Raw genomic sequence first — 22,535 nt, 5'->3', positions numbered from 1 at the left:
GGGCCGGTAAGGTCTGTTCCATGCTGTATCTATAAATAAATAAATAACACAATACAAGTAACACACACAAAAAATGCTGGTGAACACAAAGGTACAGTTGACGTTTCAGGCCGAGACCCTTCTTCAGCACAATACAAGTGGATGGTTCTCTGAAAGTTGAGTCACAGGCAGGAAGGGTGGTAAGTATAGAAGTAGTGATGTTACGCTTCAGTTTAACAAGTTGTTGGATGGGCTACATTTGGAGCAGTGTGTTCGGATCTAGTTGCTTTGCTACAGGTCATATGTCATTAAGCTGTGAAAAGTGCTGACGGCATTTACAAATTGTTGCCAGGACTCAAAGAAATGGCTTATAGGGAGCGAGTGGACAGGTTGGGACTTTATTCTTTGGAGCATCGGAGACAGAGGGGTGAGTTTACAGAGACGTATAAAATCTTGAGGGCCACGTGACCACACAGAGTCTTTGTCCCAGGTCTGGAGAATCAAGAGCTAGAGGGCATAGGTTAAAGGTGAGAGGGGAGCAATTTCGTTCCTGAGGAGCAACTTTTTCCATACAGGGAGTGGTCAGTACATGGAAAAAGCTGCCAGAGCAAGGGGTTGAGTTAGGTACTATGACAACATTTAAAAGTTACTTGGACAAGGTGCGTAGATAGGCAAGATTGAGAAGGATATGGGTTCAATGTGGACAAAAGGGGACAGCTAAGATGGAACCATGGTTGGCCTAGGTGAGCTGGGTTGAAGGGTCTGTTTCCATTGTCTATGTATGGTAAATATTTCAGTAATATTTGAGTAAAGTAATATTGTAAGTATATTATTTGGTTAGATATTCTTTGTTGTTTACATAATTTGTTATGGATTATGTGTAAGAAGTATGTGAATGGCATACGTCATTAAGCCACCACATCATATGTGGCTGCCGCACTAAAAAAAAGAAAAAAAAGACAGGTAGTCAACAGCTAGTTGAGTGGTGTCACAGCAACAGCCTTACATTTATTGTCAGTAAAACCAAAGAAATGATTGTGACGTCAGAAATGGTAAGATTGGGGAACACACACCAGTCCTCATAGAGGGATCAAAAGTGAAAAGAGTGAGCAATTTCAAGTTCATGCTGGCAATACCTCTGAGGTTCGAACCTGGTCGCAACGTATCAATGCATCTGCAAAGAAGGCATGACTGCGGCTATATTTCATTAGGAGTCTGAGGAGACGTGGTATGTCACCGTGGAGAGCATTCTAACTGGCTGCATCATCGTCTAGTATGGGGGGGGGGGGGGGCAACTGTACAGGATCAAAATAAGCTGCAGAGAGTTGTAAACTCAGGCAGCTCTGTTATGGACACCAGCCTCAGGAGTATCCAGGACACCATCATGGAGCGATGCCTCCAAAAGGTGGCATCCATTATTAGGCATGCACATCACCCAGATCACGCCCTCTTCTCATTTCAACCATCAGGAAGGAGGCACAGGAGCCTGAAGACACACACTCAGTGATTCAGGAACAGATTCCTCCCCTCTGCCATCCAATTTCTGAATGGACATTGAACCCATGAACACCACCTCACTGCTTGTTTATTTCTGTTTTTGCACAGCTTATTTAACTATGTTTATATTTACTGTAATTCACCTTTTCTTTTTCTATTATCATGTCTACTGCAAAGACAACAAATTTCACGACATGTGCCAGTGATATAAACTTGATTCTGGCTCCTGTGATTTTCTTTTGATTAGCTTCTGGAGTCTCAAAACTTAACAGTCTATGACTCCAAGCCTCCATGGTACCACAAGCTACACAGTAAATTAATCTCATCCTTTTATTTCCTGATCAATATTGAAGTAAATTAATCACATTAATTCAAATAATAGAGCACTATATATATTGTGTATGATCAGATGTTTTTCTCAAAGTTCAAAGTCGGGTTATTATCGAAGTATATATGCTACCAGAGACAACCCTGAGTTTCATTTTCTTGTGGGCATTCAAAGTTAATACAAAGAAACACCAAAAAAACAAGCTAAATAATAATAATAAATAAATAAGCAATAAATATCAAGAGCATGAGGTTAAGAATCCTTGAAAGTGAGTCCATTCCAGGAATGGAATTAAACTGAACCACAGGAATTAATGGGATACGTAGCCAAAAGCTCAGTAAAAGTGAGAGTTTTAAGGGGCTTTTTAAAATATGAGGAACAGGTGGCAAGATTCAAGGAGGAATTTCCAGAGTTTAGGATCTACATGTGAAAAAACACATATCACACGATGGAATTCAAAATGCTCTTGATGCCAGAACTGGAGAATGTGGATGTTGCAGAGAACTGGATTGAGGGAGAAGAGGCATGAAAACATTAGATTGGGTATTAATCAATTCAAAATGTACACTGAAACATCCAGTGAAATGCGAGTTTGTATTAACAGCCAACCTGATCCGCGGACGGGCTGGCGGCAGCCCGGAGGTGTGTCGCAACATAAAGCGTGCCCACAATGCTCAGCAGAACAACATGAAACCAACGCAGAACAAACAACCCCCTCACCCACCATCCACACTCACAAACAGGCCTCCAACCCTAGGATAGGCTGCCCCTGGGCCACCACATGCCAAAGACTTCATAAAGGAGATATTTTTATGCGGGGGGGGGGGGTGGAGAATGGGGCATCGATGAGGAAGTATGACCATGAACCCATGAATACTACCTTATGACTTTTCTCTCTTTCTTTGCACAACTTGTACATACATATATACAGTCCATCTTATGTGTTGCTCTGCACTGCTGCCACAAAACAGATTTCATGACACAGGGGATTCTGCAAATACTGGAAATCCAGAGTAACCCAGTGGAACATAGATGAAGCATTTGACAAACTAAGCAGGTCAGGCAGCATCTATGCAGGGGAATAACGAGTTGACATTTCAGGCCAAGACCCCTCCTCACTCTAAATTTCATGACATATGCCAATGATAATAACCCTGATTCTGAAGTTTCAAAGCACCAGGCAGAGAGACAGTGCTGGTTAGAACAATGAACAGGATTTGGATGAATTCAAATTCATGGAATCTTTATTACAGTTGTTACAGCCATCTATGGAAATGGATCCTTGCTGTTTTAATTGGGGGACTGTGGTGAAAGTTGTTTAAATGACAATTCAGAAACACAGGCACTTTCCTAGAAGAAATATTTATGATCCTCATATTAAATAAATTTCAGTAAACACATCTCAAAAAGTGTTTGTGAACATTGTAATAGCAGAGAGGGACGTTCCTCTCAGCAGTCAGAGTGTGATCTGTAAGTGCAGGATAACTTCCTCTGCTTACCTCAAGGAAATAATTCTCCATCAGAAGATGTGTCGTATGATGTAGTTAGTCATGGTGACCATGATAATACGCCTGTTATGTGCCATATCATATGATGTAGGCGATTATAGTATTCCCATGACTATAATTGTTCTTGGCAAATTTTCCTACAGAGGTGGTTTGCCATCTCCTTCTTCTGGGCAGTGTCTTTACAAGCTGGGTGACCCCAGCCATTATCAATACTCTTCAGAGACTGTCTGCCTGGTGACAGTGGTCACATAACCAGGACTTGTGATATGCACCAGCTGCTCATATGACCATCCACCACCTGCTGTCATAGCTCCACGTGACCCTGACTGGGGGCTAAGCAGGTGTTACACCTTGCCCACGGTTGACCTACAGGGTAGCGGAGGGCAGGAATGCCTTATACCTCCTTTGACAGAGATGTATCTCCACCTCATCTCCCTGTTTTCATAGGGTATAAATGCCATGGAAATTAGCTTTTGCAGCAGTAGCACAGAACATTACAAGAAGAGGATAAACTTAAGTTCATATAAACTTAAATTAACACAAGTAGACAAGTATATGGAAAGGAAAATGTTTTGTGGGATTATGGGATAAAATTTAGCCAAAGGGTGGTGAACCTGTGGAATTCATTGCCTCAGACAGCTGTGGAGGACAAGCCATTGGATATGCATATTTGAAGTGGAAGTTGATAGGTTCTTGATTAATCAGGGCGTCAAAGGTTACAGATGAATGGGTTTGAAAGGGATAATAAATCAGCCATGATGGAATTGCAAAGCAGACTCGGCAGGCCAAACAGTCTAATACTGCTCCTATGTCTTATGACTTATGTCCTCAAGATAGGCAAGTCAGAATCAGAATCAGAATCAGGTTTATTATCACCAGCGTGTGTCGTGAAATTTGTTAACTTAGCAGCGGCAGTACATGACAGTACAGAAAGAGAATATAAGTACATAAATTACAGTAAGTGTCAGAAGCACTCCGACAGGCTGCCTCAAACTCTGAATGAAATATAGTTGTATTAATATGTTAGGACCAGGTTAGATCCTCAGAGATATTGACAGATAGGAACTCGAAATTGCTCACTCTCTCCATTTCTGATCCCTCTATGAGGATTGGTATGTGTTCCCTAGACTTACCCTTCCTGAAGTCCACAATCAGCTCTTACTTACTGACATTGTCTACTGACGATGAGTTGTTACTGCGACACCACTGAACTGCTGGCATGCTCCCGTACACCCTCTCATCTCCACCGGAGATTCTACCAACAATGGTTGCATCATCAGTAGATTGTGATCTTCTGGTTAGGAAGTCGAGGACCCAATTGCAGACGGAGGTACAGAGGCCCAGGTTCTGTAGTTATCGATCTGGACTGTGGGAATGATGGTGTTAAACACTGAACCATAGTCAACGAACAGTATCATGACATATCATGTGCACAATCCTGATTTGATGGAGGCAGACGTGAGAGCACGGAGGAACATCTGGTGAAACTTCTGAAATGCCTGCTTCACTGCCGCTACTACTGTGTGGTCCAGAATCTCCGGAGGGGAAGGCCCAAAGTCCTTGGCTTTGCTTGTTGCTCGGCGGCCTGGGCGGAATCGAAGCGCTCAGCAGAAATGGTGCTCGGTGCTCGGTGTCGGAGGGCTTGTTGGAGGCTCGAAGTTTTCAGACAGAGTTGGCTGTGGTCGGGTGCTTCCAGGGTGCTGCATCAGCAAGTTTGCGGTGCTGGAAGCTCATGGCAGGGAGAGTTTCTCCCTTCTACCGTCTGCGTGAGATGTTGGTGCTATCGGGACTTTTTTACCGTGCCCATGGTCTGCTCTTTATGCAAGACATACCTGGTTTTCTTGTACAGAGCTGGGTCACCAGACTTAAATGCCACAGATCTAGCCCTCAGCAGAGGATGAATCTCCTGGTTCATCCATGCCTTTTGGTTTGGGAATGTACAGCAAGTTTTCTTAGGCACACGATCATCTACAGAGGTTTTAATGAAGTCAGTAACAACTGCAGCATACTCATCAGATTATGTATCCCTGAATACAGTCCAGTCCACCGATTCAAAACAGTCCACTCCTGTGCTTCCCTTGTCCAAACCTTCTTGGTCCTCACTGCTGGTGCTGCAGTCTTCAGTCTCTGCCTATACTCAGGGAGTAGAAGTACAGCTAGGTGATCAGATTTTCCAAAGTGTGGGCGTGGAATAGCACAGTTAATACTCTTGATCTTAGTGTAACTGTGGTCCAGTGAATTGTTTCCTCTGGTACTACAAGTGATCTGTTGATGGTAATTATTTAGTGACTTTTTCAGGCTGGCCTGGTTAAAATTCCCCAAAATTAAGGAGAAGGTGTCAGAATGTGCTGTTTCATGCATGTTGATCCCATTGCTCAGATCGTCTAGAGCCTGTTTGACATTGGCCTGAGGTGGAATGTACACCGCTACCAAAATGATCGCTGTGATCTCCCGCGGCAGGTAAAATGGCTGACACTTCATTATGAGATGTTCCAGGTCTGGTAAGCAGAATTGGGACCTCACTGACACCGTTGTGCACCAAGAGGAATTGATCATGAGACATATAACTCCGCCTCTGCTTTGAGAGCCTCGACAGTCCTATCCTGATGGTTTCTAGTGAACCCGTCAATGTGAATCGCTGCGTCTGGTATGGAAGGGGTTAACCAGGATTCCGTGAAACAAAGGATGCAAGTGGTCCTAATGTCCCTCTGATTCGGCACCCTGGATCACTTGGATTTGATTTGATTTTGTTTACTGGGGACTGTATGTTTGCCAGCGAGATAGTCGATTTTGGGAGTTGAAAACCACAGTTCCTTAAACACACCTGTACCCCTGATCAGCAGCCACGTTTCTTACGTGGAACCCAACGAGAAGTACAGCCACAATCGACACTGTTTCCATCAGTTTTAAGCAGCGATAGATTGTTCAATTGCATTAAGACATCTTTATTAACTGTACAGACCTTGGGAGCAGTTGTGATTCTCAGTTGTATCAGGCTGAAACAGGAATATCTTACCATATCCATCGAGCTGCACCACACACCATCGCCTTCAAGCTGTCCCGGAAGTAGGCGGAGGAGAGACGAGGAGGACGGTGGAGAGACGAGGAGTCAGAGGAGAGACAGGGACGACGGTGGAGTGACGGGGGGTCGGAGGAGAGACGGGGAGGATGGAGGAGAGACGGGGAGTCGGAGGAGAGACGGGGAGTCGGAGGAGAGACGGGGAGTCGGAGGAGAGACGGGGAGTCGGAGGAGAGACGGTGGACGGGGTTTTTGGGGGGAGTCGGTGGAGAGACAGGGAGTCGGAGGAGAGACGGGGAGGACGGAGGAGAGACGGGGAGTCGGAGGAGAGACGGGGAGTCGGAGGAGAGACGGGGAGTCAGAGGAGAGACGGGGAGGACGGTGGAGCGACGGGGAGGACGGTGGAGAGACGAGGAGGACGGTGGAGAGACGAGGAGGACGGTGGAGAGACGAGGAGGACGGTGGAGAGACGAGGAGGACGGTGGAGAGACGAGGAGGACGGTGGAGAGACGAGGAGTCAGAGGAGAGACGGGGACGACGGTGGAGTGACGGGGGGTCGGAGGAGAGACGGGGGGTCGGAGGAGAGACGGGGGTCGGAGGAGAGACGGGGGTCGGAGGAGAGACGGGGGTCGGAGGAGAGACGGGGGTCGGAGGAGAGACGGGGGTCGGAGGAGAGACGGGGGGTCGGAGGAGAGACAGGGGGGGGTCGGAGGAGAGACGGGGGGGTCGGAGGAGAGACGGGGGGGTCGGAGGAGAGACGGGGGGTCGGAGGAGAGACGGGGGGGTCGGAGGAGAGACGGGGGGGTCGGAGGAGAGACGGGGGGGTCGGAGGAGAGACTGGGAGGACGGAGGAGAGACTGGGAGGACGGAGGAGAGACGGGGAGTCGGAGGAGAGACTGGGAGGACGGAGGAGAGACTGGGAGGACGGAGGAGAGACTGGGAGGACGGAGGAGAGACTGGGAGGACGGAGGAGAGACTGGGAGGACGGAGGAGAGACTGGGAGGACGGAGGAGAGACGGGGAGTCGGGGGAGAGACGGGGAGTCGGGGGAGAGACGGGGAGTCGGGGGAGAGACGGGGAGTCGGGGGAGAGACGGGGAGTCGGGGGAGAGACGGGGAGTCGGGGGAGAGACGGGGAGTCGGGGGAGAGACGGGGAGTCGGGGGAGAGACGGGGAGTCGGGGGAGAGACGGGGAGTCGGGGGAGAGACGGGGAGTCGGGGGAGAGACGGGGAGTCGGGGGAGAGACGGGGAGTCGGGGGAGAGACGGGGAGTCGGGGGAGAGACGGGGAGTCGGGGGAGAGACGGGGAGTCGGGGGAGAGACGGGGAGTCGGGGGAGAGACGGGGAGTCGGGGGAGAGACGGGGAGTCGGGGGAGAGACGGGGAGTCGGGGGAGAGACGAGGAGGACGGTGGAGTGATGGGGAGTCGGTGGAGAGACGGGGAGGACGGTAGACGGGGAGGACGGTGGACGGGGTTTTTGACTGGGAGGACGGAGGAGAGACTGGGAGGACGGAGGAGAGACTGGGAGGACGGAGGAGAGACGGGGAGTCGGGGGAGAGACGGGGAGTCGGGGGAGAGACGGGGAGTCGGGGGAGAGACGGGGAGTCGGGGGAGAGACGGGGAGTCGGGGGAGAGACGAGGAGGACGGTGGAGTGATGGGGAGTCGGTGGAGAGACGGGGAGGACGGTAGACGGGGAGGACGGTGGACGGGGTTTTTGACAGGGAGGACGGAGGAGAGATGGGGAGACGGAGGAGAGACGGGTAGTCGGAGGAGAGACGAGGAGGACGGCGGACGTGCGAAGAGGTTCCGGTCGATCACTCCGAGTGGTCCCGAGCCATGAGTCGACAGGATTCGGGTGGTCGTCTGAAGTCGAATTGAGCTCCAACGATAGCACGCGAAGAACTTGGACTTTGATAAGTGTTGGCGCCTTTTATTTTCATTACTTTTCTCTCTGTATCAAATGTATATTAATGTCATAGAATTAGTAATATCTATAAAGTGTATTTGTTAAAATTTACTGGGTGTGCTGGCTGATGATTGATGTTTGTGATTGATTCGGGCGACAACCGACCCTGTGGGGAGTGTTGAGGCGGGTGCTTGGCTGGATTTCCCCTAGACATACACGAGCCAATATAACTGAACGTTACATCTATATTTTTTTGCACTATTTATTTAACTTAACTATTTAAGCTATATATACTTACTGTAATTCACAGGTTTTTTCTCTATTTATTATATATTGCATTATAAAGTAAAGACATCCGTTAGTCTTGTGAGACCATGGATCCGTGCCTGGGAAGTCTTCACTCTCCAGGGCACAGGTCTGGGCAAGGTTGTATGGAAGACCAGCAGTTGCTCATGCTGCAAGTCTCCCTTCTCCACACCACTGATGTTGTCCAAGGGAAGGGCACTAGGGCCGATACAGCTTGGCACTGGTGTCGTCGCAGAGCAATGTGTGGTTAAGTGCCTTGCTCAAGGACACAACACGTTCCCTCGGCTGGGGCTCGAACTCACGACCTTCAGGTCGCTAGTCCAATGCCTTAACCACTTGCCCATGTGGCCATACTGCTGCTGCAAAGACAACAATGTATGCCAGTGATATTAAACCTGATTTTGATTCTGATTGTGAATCTTTAATCTTTAATATACTGTGACATTTGTTCTATGACAGCAAGACATTATAAGACATTAAAAATTTATAATATACAGAAATAATATATAGAAAAATAAATAAAAGTGCAAAAAGAGAGCAAAGTGGTGAAGTGTTCATGTGTTCATTGCCTGTTCAGAAATCTTATGACAGAAATAAATTGCTTTTATTTTGCCTAAAGCTGTTCAGAGCTAAATGTATTTGGAACTAAAGAGAAGTGAAGTCCTCAAAAGGTAAAAATGACTGTTACACCAATATGATTTTTACACTAGGCTTTTATGGTAATTTAAAGCCAGCCATTGTCAAAGTCAAAGTAAACTTTATTACCATGTACTGCCTTGAGATTTATTTTCTTGCAGGTATTACTGTAAAATAAAGAAATACAAGAAATATACATAAACAAAGACTGAAAACATTCAATGTGCGAAAGAAAATACTGAGAACCTTCGTTGAATGTGAGTCTGGAGATTGCAAGGACATCCGATAGCAAAATCGTAGGACATAGGAGCAGAATTGGGCCATTTGACCATTCCAATCCGCTCCGCCATTCCATTATCACTGATTTATTATCTGTTTCACCCCATTCTCCTGCCATCCCCCTGTAACCTTTGACACTCTTACTAATCAAGAACTTACCAGTCTCTGCTTTAAATGTGGACTTGGCCTCCACAGCTACCTGTGGCAATGAATTCCACAGATTTAGCCCCTTCTGGCTGAAGAAATTCCTCCTCATCTCTGTTCCAAATGGACGTCCTTCTATTCTGAGACTGTGCCCTCTGGTCCTAGCCTCCCCCACTATAGGAAACATCCTCTCCATGTCATTTCCCAAATGTTAGACATGGGATTAATCGGTGAGAATAGTGATCAGTTTCATTAGTGCTCAACTGCATGTCTTGCTGGCTATTGCAAAGTGTGAGAGTTGATATTGTCCTGTGGCAGACATATCTGCTGACATAACAGAGAGATTGTGATGTGGCTTGGAGACTCCTCTGTGCCAGGATCTTAATCTTTGGGAAATGACAAAATCTGTTTGTCAAATCCAATTAACCTATTATCCGTTCCAATTTTCACTTAATAAAATATTCCTCCATGAGTGAGCGCACATACTTTGATCAGAAATGAAATGGTTTCCAGCAGTAAACTTCTTCCTCATGAGAGTTAAGGGTGACTGATGTTATCAAGGATTATCATTTTCTTTCTGAAGCTCAGCTCTTTCTGAATAAGTCGTGGTTATTGAAAAAAATGAGGGAATTGAAATGAGATGTTGAGCTCATTTTCCCAGCAAGTGTTAGGAAGAGGTTATGTGGAAAATGAAATGTTCAAAATAGGGTAAATGCAAGCAAGCTTTTTCCAGTGAGATTGGGTGAGACTGGAACTGAAGGTCATAAGTTAAAGGTGAAAGATGAAATGTTTAAAGAGATCCCGAAGGCAAATTTCTTCACTCAGTGGGTGATGCGAGATTATTTAGTACCGTATTATTATTTCTTCTTTTTATATTCTCAAGGTTGTATATCGTGACATATATGTACTTTGATAATAAATTTAATTTGAGTGTGGAACAAGCTGCCATCAGAAGAGGTGGATGTGGGTCTGATTGCAATACTTAAGGGAAGTTTGCAGAAGTGAATGGATGGGAGGGATATGGAGGGCTTGGCCCAGGTATGGGCTGATGGGACCAGGCAGAATAACAACTTGGCATAGAGTAGATGGGCTGAAGGGCCGAGTTCTGTGCTCTCATGCTCTATTACTCGAAACAATATCAGTGGACAATGTGTTTGAGTGGAACAGGAGTACAGAAAGCAACAGTGAAATTGACTAAAATGTGGAAAACAGAGCCAAGCCATGAAAGGTATGCAGTTAAGGTGAGAGTGTGTCACTTCAAAGGAGATATCTGGCTCAGCATCACTTCATTTACATACAATCAGTCTATCTATATAAGGTCATCTTACTTACTTACCTACTGCCTGTTACGCCGTTGGCATTTAGGGCATCATTGATAATTACAGATATTTATTGCTTGCTTATTTATTTATATTTTGTAACCTGGGGAAAAGTACACACTCAGGACAACAAATACTTTTTCGGCTTTTAATTCCTTTATCTGTTTTAGATGTTTTAGTGCCGGAAGAGGGTCTCAAAACAAAATGAACAAATTTACAACCAGTTCTTGCCATTACAATCTCAGTTTAACTTTCGATCCACACCTTTGTGTATCGACGAATTGTGTATGCAGTATAAAAATACATAAAGCAAACCGTACAAAACTAATACGGTAGTGGCAATTCTGAAGGAACACAATACAAACAACATTAGAATCCCCCCAACCCTGTACCTTATACATAGCAACGAAAAATGTAAGTGAATACATCTCATCTAAGATGTCTACTCCCTTTTAGTACACACGTGCTAAGCTTCCAAACAAAGACTAACCATTCACGTTACGCGGTTATATTCACAATCAGTCCCGATACAATAAAGTTAGACAAAAGGTACACTTTGGCACAACCTTTACAAGGTATTGCCTGGCAGTTAAATTGCAGGAAGACTGACCTACTTGGCCGGTTATGAACTTTGCACAAGCCACGCTGTCCAGCACCGATGCCTTCACTCGTGAAAATCTAAAGCATCCACATGTAAAACATGTCAAATTACCGATATTCTTGATTCGCCAGCAAGCATAACCAAACTCACATGGATATTGTCAATGAATACTCACCATTCCTCACCATGTCCAGTATCTCTAGGAGGAAATTAATCCCAAAGCCCCACCAGCTTCTTCTGCAGTAAACAAGATGTGAATGCGCCTATCCTGTGCGTGCATAATGACATCACCATTGCCCTTAAAGGCACAGACAACTATTCTAGCATTACCCGGACGGATGCCTAAGTACACTTTTAACGATACTGAATAAGATCCGACGGTCACCCAGTTACATTCTCCCCTGCATTCAAGTAATCGTCCTCGATTACTCGCTCACTACAAGGGTACTTTTAACCTCCTTAACTGCTTCTCTAAACAGAACTGAACTGAGACTAGCCAGTATCTCAGACACTGCTGCCGGACTTATGGAGACCCCATCAAGGACTGACCTTGGTTCGCAATGTGGGTTGGGGTGCTGTCCAGCATTTACTCGTTTACTCCTGCGGGGTGCTGCTACAAGAGGGCTACCAACCTTTGCCCCTGCATTAGCAGTCATCGGCTCCCCCGTCTCAGTTCCAGAAGGTGTCATATTTTCAGAAGATATGCTGTCTAGCCTAGGGTCAAGACTCTGTGCACCCTGTTCTGACATGTCTCCTACCACTATCACACCATTTTCTGAATCCTCAGAATCTGATTCGTGCCCCAGGGGTGATCTGGCCTGAGTTACTGGAGTTTACAGTCTCCTTTGGGTAGCTGGAGTGGGATGGTTCTCATAGGGCCTGATGTCTACTCTGTTCGCCTTCTTGCTAGGCCCACCCTCCCAAGGTTCCACAGTGTATGTGTTGCCCAGCACCTCTACCACCCCGTAGACGGTTGAGTTCCAAGCACCCTGGATCTTATTACAGCTAATGGTCTGTTCCTCAGGTAAACCAGGCATCTACATCAACTTTGGGACAGTAAACTTTGTCCTCCTGCCAGACAATGCGTTCTGCCGCCTTCTGTTCAGAGTATTCTTTTGCTCTGGCATGCGCATCCCTCAGTCTGCTCTGGTGTACAGCTAGCCAGTCATGTTTCCGGTCCACCGTCTGTTCTTGCCCCAGCAGAGCATCCACGGGCAAGTGGGGATCCACCCCACACAACAGATAGTAAGGTGAATACCCAGTGGTGGTGTGAGGTGTCGCATTATATGCAATGCACCAACTCGGGTAGATGTTCTGGCCATCTGCGCTTCTTCTCTGGAGGCAACATACGCAACAGATCATGCATCGTCCTGTTGAAACGCTCGTACTGCGCGTTGCCAGTAGGATGATGAGGTGTGGTACGGCTTTTCTTTACCCCGTATAGTTTGTAAAGCTCCGCTATAACCTCACTTTCGAAGTTACGGCCCTGGTCAGAGTGCAATCTCTCAGGAACACCGTACTTCATGAACCAATCCCTCAAGAGCACCCTTGCTGTGGTATCCGCCTTTTGATCCCGAGTCAGAAATGCCTGGGTGAATTTAGTGAAAATGTCCGTGACCACTAAGACATTCTCACGCCCGTCAGTTGCCGGCTCCAACACAGTGAAATCTACAGCTACAACTTCAAGCGGCCTAGAAGCCAGAAATGACTTCATGGGGGGACGGATCATAGCTTGCGGCATCTTAGTTAGCACACAACGTGGACAATTTTTGACCCACCGTGCCACATCCCCGTGTATGCCCACCCAAAAACATCGGCTTCTCAACAACTGCAGAGTACGTTCTATGCCTTGATGGCCCATAGAGTCATGTACATACTCTAACACTTTGCTCCTCAAGCTGTTAGGTACCAGAAGCTGGTAACACTCCCCAAGCCTCTCATCCTCAACTACCCTATACAATAACTCTTTACGCTCCCTGATACTGCCCCAGTGCCTTAACAGAGAAAAAACAGGTTTTGGCAGAGTTTTACACTCCTGGCCACTCAGCTTTCTTTTCTGATCCCATAAGACTCTTAGGACACCTAACACAGGGTCTTGCTGCTGAAAAGCACGCAAGTCCCCATTAGAATAACCTGGGAGGGTTGGAGTGTTCCCTTGAGTCGGACCACTTACATCACTAGTACCAGCTTCCCAGGCTTCACTCTACAGCTGTTAAGACCAGCGGTAACCACTGTCGGCTCAAGGGCAGTGCCGTGATTGATCAAACTACAGATCGCCACAGACCCATCAAACTCTGCAGCCTCTGAGGCAGGCTCAGGCTCCCCTGCAAATGGCTGCTGAGAGAGTGCATCAGCCACAGCATTACTCCGACCCGGACGATACTGGACATTGAAATCAAACGCTGACAGCTGTGAGATCCATCTCTGCTCCACTGCTCCCAACTTGGCAGTTTTCAAGTGGGATAAGGGGTTATTGTCAGTGATTACCGTGAATTTGGAACCTAACAAGTATCTATGAAACTTCTCTACTACAGCCCACTTGAGTGCAAGCAGCTCCAATTTCATGCTGCTATAATTCCTATCATTCTTTTCGGCATTCCTTAATCGCCGGCTTGGATATGCAATAACCCTCTTTCCCACCCCCTCCTAGCCCATGATTGCTGGCATCCATCTCCACTATAGAGGGTTGGGAGAAATCAGCAAAGCCAAGGATGGGGGAAATGGTCAGTTTCTCTTTGAGCAAGTCAAAGGCAGTCTGACATTCTTCTGTCCAAGACTGTTGTAACAGCCGGTTTGTTTTACTTGGACTCCCTACATTAGTACACAAATTCACTACATCATGTAGTGGACCTGCAACCTTTGAGAATCCCTGAATGAATCGTCGATAATAACTGCAGAAGCCAAGAAACGATCTTAGGTCCTTAACTGTCAATGCCACTGCTGAACAGCTGAGACCTTCTCAGGATCGGTGCCTGTCCCCTTGGCTGATATCTGGTGTGCTAAGAACTTGATCTCTGACTGCAGAAAATGACACTTCTCCAGTTCTACCTTCAGACCAGTCTCCTGGAGGCGCTTCAGCACAGTGTCGAGCCTCTCTGAGTGTTCCGGAAAAGTCTGTGAATACACCAGAATATCATCCAAGTACGCAAGCATGGTTTGGAAGTCATTCATGGTTGCCTGTGTGAGCCTTTGAAAAGTCGCCGGCCCATTGCAGACCCCAAACGGCATGCGAAGCTATTCACACACACCAAATGGGGTCGAAAAAGCAGTCTTATGCCTATCACGCTCCTCTGCCACCACTTGGTGGTAACCACTCGCGAGGTCTATCGTCGAGAAAAATTGCGCTCCCCGCAGGGCATCAAAACTCTCACCAATACGCGGGAGCAGGAACGCGTCCTTTCTGGTCTTAAGATTCAGTCTCCGATAATCTACACACAGTCTTCTGCTACCATCCGCCTTCCGGACCAACACCACAGGTGAGGCATACGCACTACTGCTCTCCTGAATCATACCCTTCCTCAACAACTTTGAGATGTGCTCTTTCACTTCATTGTACTGATTCGGCGGAACACGACGGTAAAATGGGCTCGTCATCAATTAACTGAATTTCATGCTTGACCTTATTTATCATTATTGTGTATGTTTTTTATGCTGCATCAGATGTGGAGTAACAATGATTTTGATCTCCTTTTTGCTTGTGTACTGAAAAATGACAATAAACAACTGTGAATTTTGAATCTTGAATTTTTTTTAAACATTTAGAGTGTTTGATGCCTGGAATGTGCTGCCAGGAATGGTCGTGAAGGCAAATATGACAGATACCTTTAAGAACCCCTTTGATAGCCATGTGGATGTGCAGATAATGGTGGGGGTGGGGGGGCGCGGTATGGACATTATGTCGGCAAAAGGGATTATTTTAGTTAGGTGTTTAATTAGTTTGGAACAACACTGTCCCCGTGCTGTACTGGTCTATGTTCTATGAGAGCTAATCAGTACTTTGTCTTCTCAGAGACCTTTCACGGTAGAAGATAGCTTGCTTTCATTCTGGTTCTGAGGTGGCTGATGAGGCCAAATCCTCTGCTGTACATGGCAGAGAGTGTGTAATGGTGCAGGAGCTGGTGAGTGTGGGAGTGGGGGAAGCTGCTACTGCTGCACCTAGACTTTCTGCCTGTGCAGAAACTGGAGGTGGTTAGAGTCAACTGATCATCATCTTCTCCATTTTGAGCAGATGTGGGAGAATGCAGACCGTATAGTGGTGGAATTCCTGAGGTTCCTCACCGAAAGAGGATGAGGGAGGATGCAGTGGGCGTAGAGGATTATGGTTGAGCAGCGGGCCAATGCAGAGCAGGTAGCAGTGGGATTCCTGAGGTTTCTCACGTAAAGAGGATGAGGGAGGATGTGATGGATGTGGCAGATGGTGGCAGAGAGTGAAGTGGTGCTGATTGTCGGAAGAAGAGAGGAGCAGGGAAAAGGAGGAGGAGAGAGCAGCAAGCAGAAGAGAAGGAATAAGTGATAAAGTGGTAGAGGATGAAGAGACGTGGGGATGTGAGTACATTGTGTGGATTAAGACAGTGAAGGATGTAGGAAGGGAATGAGGTTGGGGGAACTGGAGAAAAGGGACTCTGTGACAGTGGAAATTGACCCTTCATCCATTTGACTGAGTGCACTATAACCCTACATCTGCATTTCAGTCCATGGACATTCAACGTTTCAGTAGAACTTTATTCCCTCAAACATAGAAAACCGAGGGGAGATTTAGCAGATGTATAAAAAATTATGAGGGGTATCGATAGGGTAGTGTTTTTCCACTAATATGAGAAAATCCGAGCAACACACACAAAATGCCGGAGGAACTCAGCAGGCCAGGAAGCATCTCTGGAAAAAAGTACAGTCAACGTTTTAGGCCGAAACCCTTTGGCAGGACTGGATAAATAAGAAGCTGAGGAGTAGAATTAAAAGGTAGGGGAGGGGAGGGAGAAACACAAGGTGATAGGTGAAACTGGGAGGGGGAGGGGTGAAGTAAAGAGCTGGGAAGTTGATTGGTGAAAGAGATAAAGGGGGAGTCTGATAGGAGAGGACAGAAGGCCATGGAAGAAAGATGAGGGGGGTGGAGCACCATAAGGAGGCAATGGACAGGCAAGGAGGTAAGGTGAGAGAGGGGAAAGGGGATGGTGAATGGTGAAGTGGGGGGGAGCATTACCAAAAGTTCAACAAATTGATGTTCATGCCATCAGGTTGGAGGCTACCCAGACGGAATATAAGGTGTTGTTCCTCCAACCTGAGTGTGGCCTCATTGTGATAGTGGAGAAGGCTATGGATTGACATATCAGAACGGGAATGGGAAGTGGAATTAAAATGAGTGGCCACTGGGAGATCCCACCTTTTCTGGTAGACAGAGCGTAGGTGCTCGGTGAAGTGGTCTCCCAATCTGCGTTGGGTCTCACCGATATACAGGAGGCACACTGGAAGCAGCGGGTTGTATATAGTGACATACATGTACTTTGATAAATTTACTTTGAACTTTGCTTTGACAATAATAAGCCAATTTCATTCTATTTTCAATTCAGTTTGAATGTCATATTTCCATTCTGTAATGTGCTGGGTTCACTAATACCAGGCAGAGGAGTCTTGTACATGACCCTTTCCAGGGTTTGGAGAGTGATAGTGACAGAGTATGCAAGAGATCTTTTCAGTTTTTGATGATACCAAAGCACTGCCTCTATGAGAGTCACAGAGCCATAGAGCACTACAGTAGAGAGAGAGGCCCTTCACCAATCTAGTCCATGTCCAACTGTTGTTCAACCTTGTTCCATCAACACACACCTGGACCATAGTCCTCCATGCCTCTCTCATCCACGTACTTATCCAAATTTCTCTTAAATACTGCATCCACCACTTCTGCTGGCAGCTCGTTCCACACTTGCATAACCTTCTAAGTGAAGAAGTTTCCCCTCATGTTCCCTTAAATCTTTCATTCTAGTCTCACGTAAGATGGGAAGATAAAATGCCTGTATTTACCCGCCACACCCCTCATAATTGTGTATACATCTATCAAATCTCCCCTCAATCTCCAACACTCCAAGGAATAAAGTCCTCACCTCTTCATCCTTTCCCTATAACTCAGTCCTCAAGTCCTGGCAACATCCTTGTAAATTTTCTCTGCACTCTTTCAATCTTATTGACATCTTTCCTGTAGGTAGATGACCAGAAATTCAGACAATACTCCACGTTTGGCCTCATTAACATCTCATGCAACTTCATCATGATATCCCAACTCCTGTATTCAGTACTCTGATTTAAGAGGGCCAATGTGCCAAAAGTTCTTTTCCCCTTCCAAAGTGCACTGCCTCACACTTGCCTGCATTAAATTCCCTCTGCCACTTTTCAGCCCTTTTTTCCCAGATGGTGCAAGTCCCTCTGCAAGTTTTAATAGCCTCCCTTATTGTCCACTACGCTTCTAAAAGAGCCACTGATGTTGGATGAGACTAGATCTAGAGGTCATGGGTTAAGGGTGAAAGGTGAAAAGTTTAAGGGGAACATGAGGGGATACCTCTTCAGTCAGAGGGAGGAGAGGGTGTGGAATAAGCTGACAGCACAAGTATTGCATGCAATTCTGATTTCAATGTTTAAGAGAAGTTTGGATAGGTACACTGATGGTAGGGGTATGAAGGGCTATGGTCCCGATGCAGGTTGATGGGACTAGGCAATTTGCACGGATCGGCATAGAATAGGTGGACCATGGGGCCTGTTTCTTTGCTGTAGTTTTCTGTGACTCTATGACTAAAACTTTACCAGAATTCCCCAATTAATACATGGCCAATGACCAGAGAATCTTATACACTGCCAAATTCCAGGGATTTTAGTGAACTCTCATGTAATGTGGATCAAGTTACAGTGCAAGATAATAATGTTGAAAATTCCCGCAGAGCCCTAATCATTTGAGGAATTCTGAAAGACAATTTGCAAGTCACATACAATTTAAAGAGTATCCTCTTACAAGATTCCATAGAAGAAACTTCCTTCTTTGCAAAAACTTCTGTCAATTATAGCACTGAATAAATAGATGCTCAGAACAACTGTGAGATGTTTTCCCAATGTCATCAGTTCAGATATCAAACTGTTAAACATTTGAGAAATTCATCTCACTGCCCATGTTTCTTGAATTAGAGGATTTCATTCCAGGTCAAACTTGACATGCAGGCTCCTCGTCTCTTACATACAGCAGTGACTTCACTTCAAAAAGATGGTTATGAGGCACTTTCTGATATTCTGACATTATGAAAAAATCTACTGTACATCTTCTATTTTTATTTTCAGTCGATGCTTAGTTTGACAAAACTGAGCACAGAGGAAGTCTCAGCAGTTATCAAACCTCTAAGAGGATCTGCAGACAATGTCTGTGCTGCATGCAGTTTTCCCAAGATCATCAAAGCGCCCTGACAATAAATTGTTGTGCCCAGAAGATAATCAGTAACTAGATTAGATTTCTGTAGAATTTTATGAATTTTATTTATGGCTCTACAGATACAATGGCATTAGAGTTCAGTGAAATTATACCTTTTAAGCTATTTTTAATTCATTAAACTGATAATAAATAATGTACATTTTATTTGGTGTTCCCATTTATTTAAATGATTTAATATTTAGAATATCTTAAAAGAAAATCCTGAGACACCAAGATATTCAAGATATAAATGCCTTTATGATCTCCCAAAAAAAGTGTGAGGAATGTGTCTTTCAAATGGACAGAGTAGCAATGGGTGCTGGTTGCAGTTAATATAAGAATCAGAATCAGATTTAATATTATCAGCATATGTTGTGAAGTTTTGTTTTTTGTGGTAGCAGTACATTGTAATGCACGTAATAAAAACTGTGGTGATCCTTAATGATGGTTTCCACCTTCTGAGGCATCACTCCTTGAAAATGTCCTGGATTCTATGGAAGCTAGTGCCCATGATGGAGCTGAATTTACAAATTTCTACGGCCTCTTTCGATCCTGTGCAATAGCACCCACCCCCCACCCCCATAGCAGACGGTGATGCAGCCAGTTAGAACGCTCTCCACAGTATGCCATGGTCGTGGAACATTCAGTTCCATTAAATCTATGAAACCCACAGTTCCACAAGAACATTGCTTGTGATGTAAACGTGAATGGTTTTGATGCATTGTAACAGAATGTACTGATGGAACTGTACACAGCTGTATAGAGAGCCATGCCCTGAGTGTATTTACTGTGTACATGACAAATAAGCTATAATTTTGAAATGAAACTCAAAAGGGAAAGAGCACTGTTGCTACTCCTCCATCACTGCACGGTAGGGAAACTGCACAGCGGTGAACAGCAAGTCTCTAGAACGGGTAGTCAAAACTGGCTAATACATCACCAGCACCAGCCTGCCTGCTACTCAGGTCACATATAGAGAAAGGTGCCAGAAAAAGGCCAGTAACATTATGAAGGGTCCCACTCTCAACAGGGAGGTAGCTATGCAGCATCCACGCCAGGACCACCAGACTCAAACAGTTACTTTCCCCAAGCAGTGAGGCTGATCAACACCTCCACCCACTAACCCATCCCTCCACACCCCCAACCACCACTACTTCATCAATTCCTGTCAGTCACCTCATGTACAGACACTGCTGTGCCTAGCATCACTTTATGGACATACAATCAATCTGTGTATATAAGCTATCTTAAGTATTTATATTTATTGTGCTTTTAGTCATTGTGTTTTTAAACTTTATTGTGTTTTTTGTCATTATGTTCTTTATCTTATTGTGCTTTTTAGTGTTGAATCAGATCTGGAGTAACAACTATTTAGTTCTCTACATTTGTGTACTGGTAATGACATTAAACAAACTTCAATCTTTTCAGTACGAGAGACTCGGGATGTATTTCTTTTCTGTGCCTTTGGGCTTTCAATGCGTTGACATTTTGGCTTCAGTAGATTTGAAAGTTGGAGTAGAGCAGCATAGAACCTGCATTTCATGTATCAACTTCTCATTTTTTTTTTTAAAAAAGTAATTAAACAACTATATGAATCAGAAACACAAGAAATTCTGCAGGTGCTGGAATCCAGAACAACACACAAAATTCTGGAGGAACTCAGCAGGTCAGGCAGCATCTATGCAGTTGGCGTTTCGGGCCGAGACACTTCATCAGGACTGGCAAGGAAAGGGGAAAACGCCAGAATAAGTTGGTGGAGGGAGAGGAAGGAGTGCAAGCTGGAAAATGATAGGTGAAACTAGCTAACAACACATTATAGGAATCGCATCACGCTGAAACATGCGGCTTTTATGCTGGTATTACAAATGTTATTAAGCTTGCAATTGACTAGTACAGAGAAAAATCAGAATTATAATCAGAATCACACCTAGTATCACTGGCATATGTCATGAAATTTGCTGTTACGCAGCAGCAGTACAGTGCAATACATAATAAAACTAAATTATAGTAAAAAAATGTATATTTTTTTTTAAAGTTAAATACGTAGTGCAAAAAGAGGGAAAACAAGAAGTGCAGTGGTGTTCATGGGCTCAATATCCATTCAAATATGTTGCTGGTTTATGAGAATGAAGCAGGGCTATTAAACTGTTTCAGCTAAAATATGACACAGGAAATGAAACATGGTGGGCAGCAAACAGCAACTATTGTACAAATTTTATTGTATAAGTAATAGATATAAGGGGATTATAAATAAGTAATGTTTGCTGTATTAATTGTTACAATGCAGTCAGCTCAACAATCAACAGTGCCTTTAAAATATTTGACAAAAAGCAACAAAATGCACTGTGCTGTAACACACAATGCCAAAAGTAAACTAATACAGTCGGAGTCTGGCAGTGGTAGATAAAAGAAGTGGTCTTCCGTTTTCCTTTCCTCGTCCTGATGAAGGGTCTCGGCCTGAAATGTTGACTGTTTATTTCCCCCCCATGGATGCTACGTGATCTGCTGAGTTTCTCCTGCATTTTGCATGGTCTGTTGATAATAGGTTTATACATCTACCCTTTTCTGGTAATATTCTTAAATATATTATTAATTGTGTTGGAGGGCCAATTATAAATAGATATGAGTGGCTGCTGAAAGGTTATTTGCATTTTTGATGTTCTGGGTCTCAGCCTCAAATGGCAACTGTTTATTCCTCTCCATAGACCTACTGAGTTCCTCCAGCATTTTGTGTGTGTATTACTTTGGATCTGTATAGCACTGTTAAAGAGCTGTGAATTTCCCTTGGCGAAGTGCGGTCAGTGGAACATTCCTAAAATGTAGATGTTGGCATGATTGAGGAAACAGGGTGGACAATTTGTTCATAGCGGCCTCGGACCTGGCTGGGTCGAAGTCCTCTGGTGGAGGGTGCTCTGACCTCCGAACCAGAGTGTTATGAACACCGGTCCCAGCTAGGAAATGTGAGCAAAAATTTCTATGCTCCTGTCCGGCTGCAGTGCTGATCAACAGGAGACACAAAGTCACAGATAAATGATTAAACTAAATCTATGTTCTCAAGTGAGTGAAGACACTCTTACACCACTATATCAAAGCAAAACAAAGAAAAACCACTCAAAATCCACAAGCTATGTGACCATTATGGCCTATGGGATCTTCCTATGCATACAGTACTGTGCAAAAGTCTCAGGCACACGTATATATAGCTTGTGTGCGTAAGATATTTGCACAGTACTGTATTTGTCAATGTGGAGCGGAGAATGAGTTTGTAAATCTGGCGTGAACATAGGATGTTGGGAATAGTGAGTGGGGAGTGCAGTGGGAGGGGTGTGGGATAGGTGGCAGAGGAGTGCCAGGGGCAGGTGGGCAAGGGGGTTGAGGGGGTGGTGCAGGTGCAGACACACCCAGCCCTGAGACACCAAGCTAGGTGATTTGATTCTAAACAATTGGTTTATTGACCATCTCTGGTGCTTCCCACTCTCTCCCCTCTTCCTTCCCCCTTTCCCAACCATGACTCCCCTCTCTCTGCTCCATTCCCACTCTCAGTCCACAATAGAGACCCATATCAGAATC

General features: G+C 45.3%; 1 long non-coding RNA gene across 1 annotated transcript in view; it reads left to right on the top strand.

Moving 5' to 3' along the window:
* The first annotated feature begins 14,703 nt into the window (after positions 1 to 14,703).
* Positions 14,704 to 22,535, top strand: part of LOC140212681 (uncharacterized) — a 70,500-nt gene continuing 62,668 nt past the window's right edge. Inside the window, exon 1 of the long non-coding RNA XR_011889766.1 lies at positions 14,704 to 14,997. This is a non-coding gene — a long non-coding RNA (uncharacterized lncRNA). The remainder of the gene's footprint in view (positions 14,998 to 22,535) is intronic.

The sequence above is a fragment of the Mobula birostris genome, chromosome 20, assembly GCF_030028105.1.
Source record: "Mobula birostris isolate sMobBir1 chromosome 20, sMobBir1.hap1, whole genome shotgun sequence".
NCBI lineage: Eukaryota > Metazoa > Chordata > Chondrichthyes > Myliobatiformes > Myliobatidae > Mobula > Mobula birostris.
Note: the sequence above shows the minus strand (reverse complement) of the source record. Positions and strands in the feature narration are given on the sequence as shown.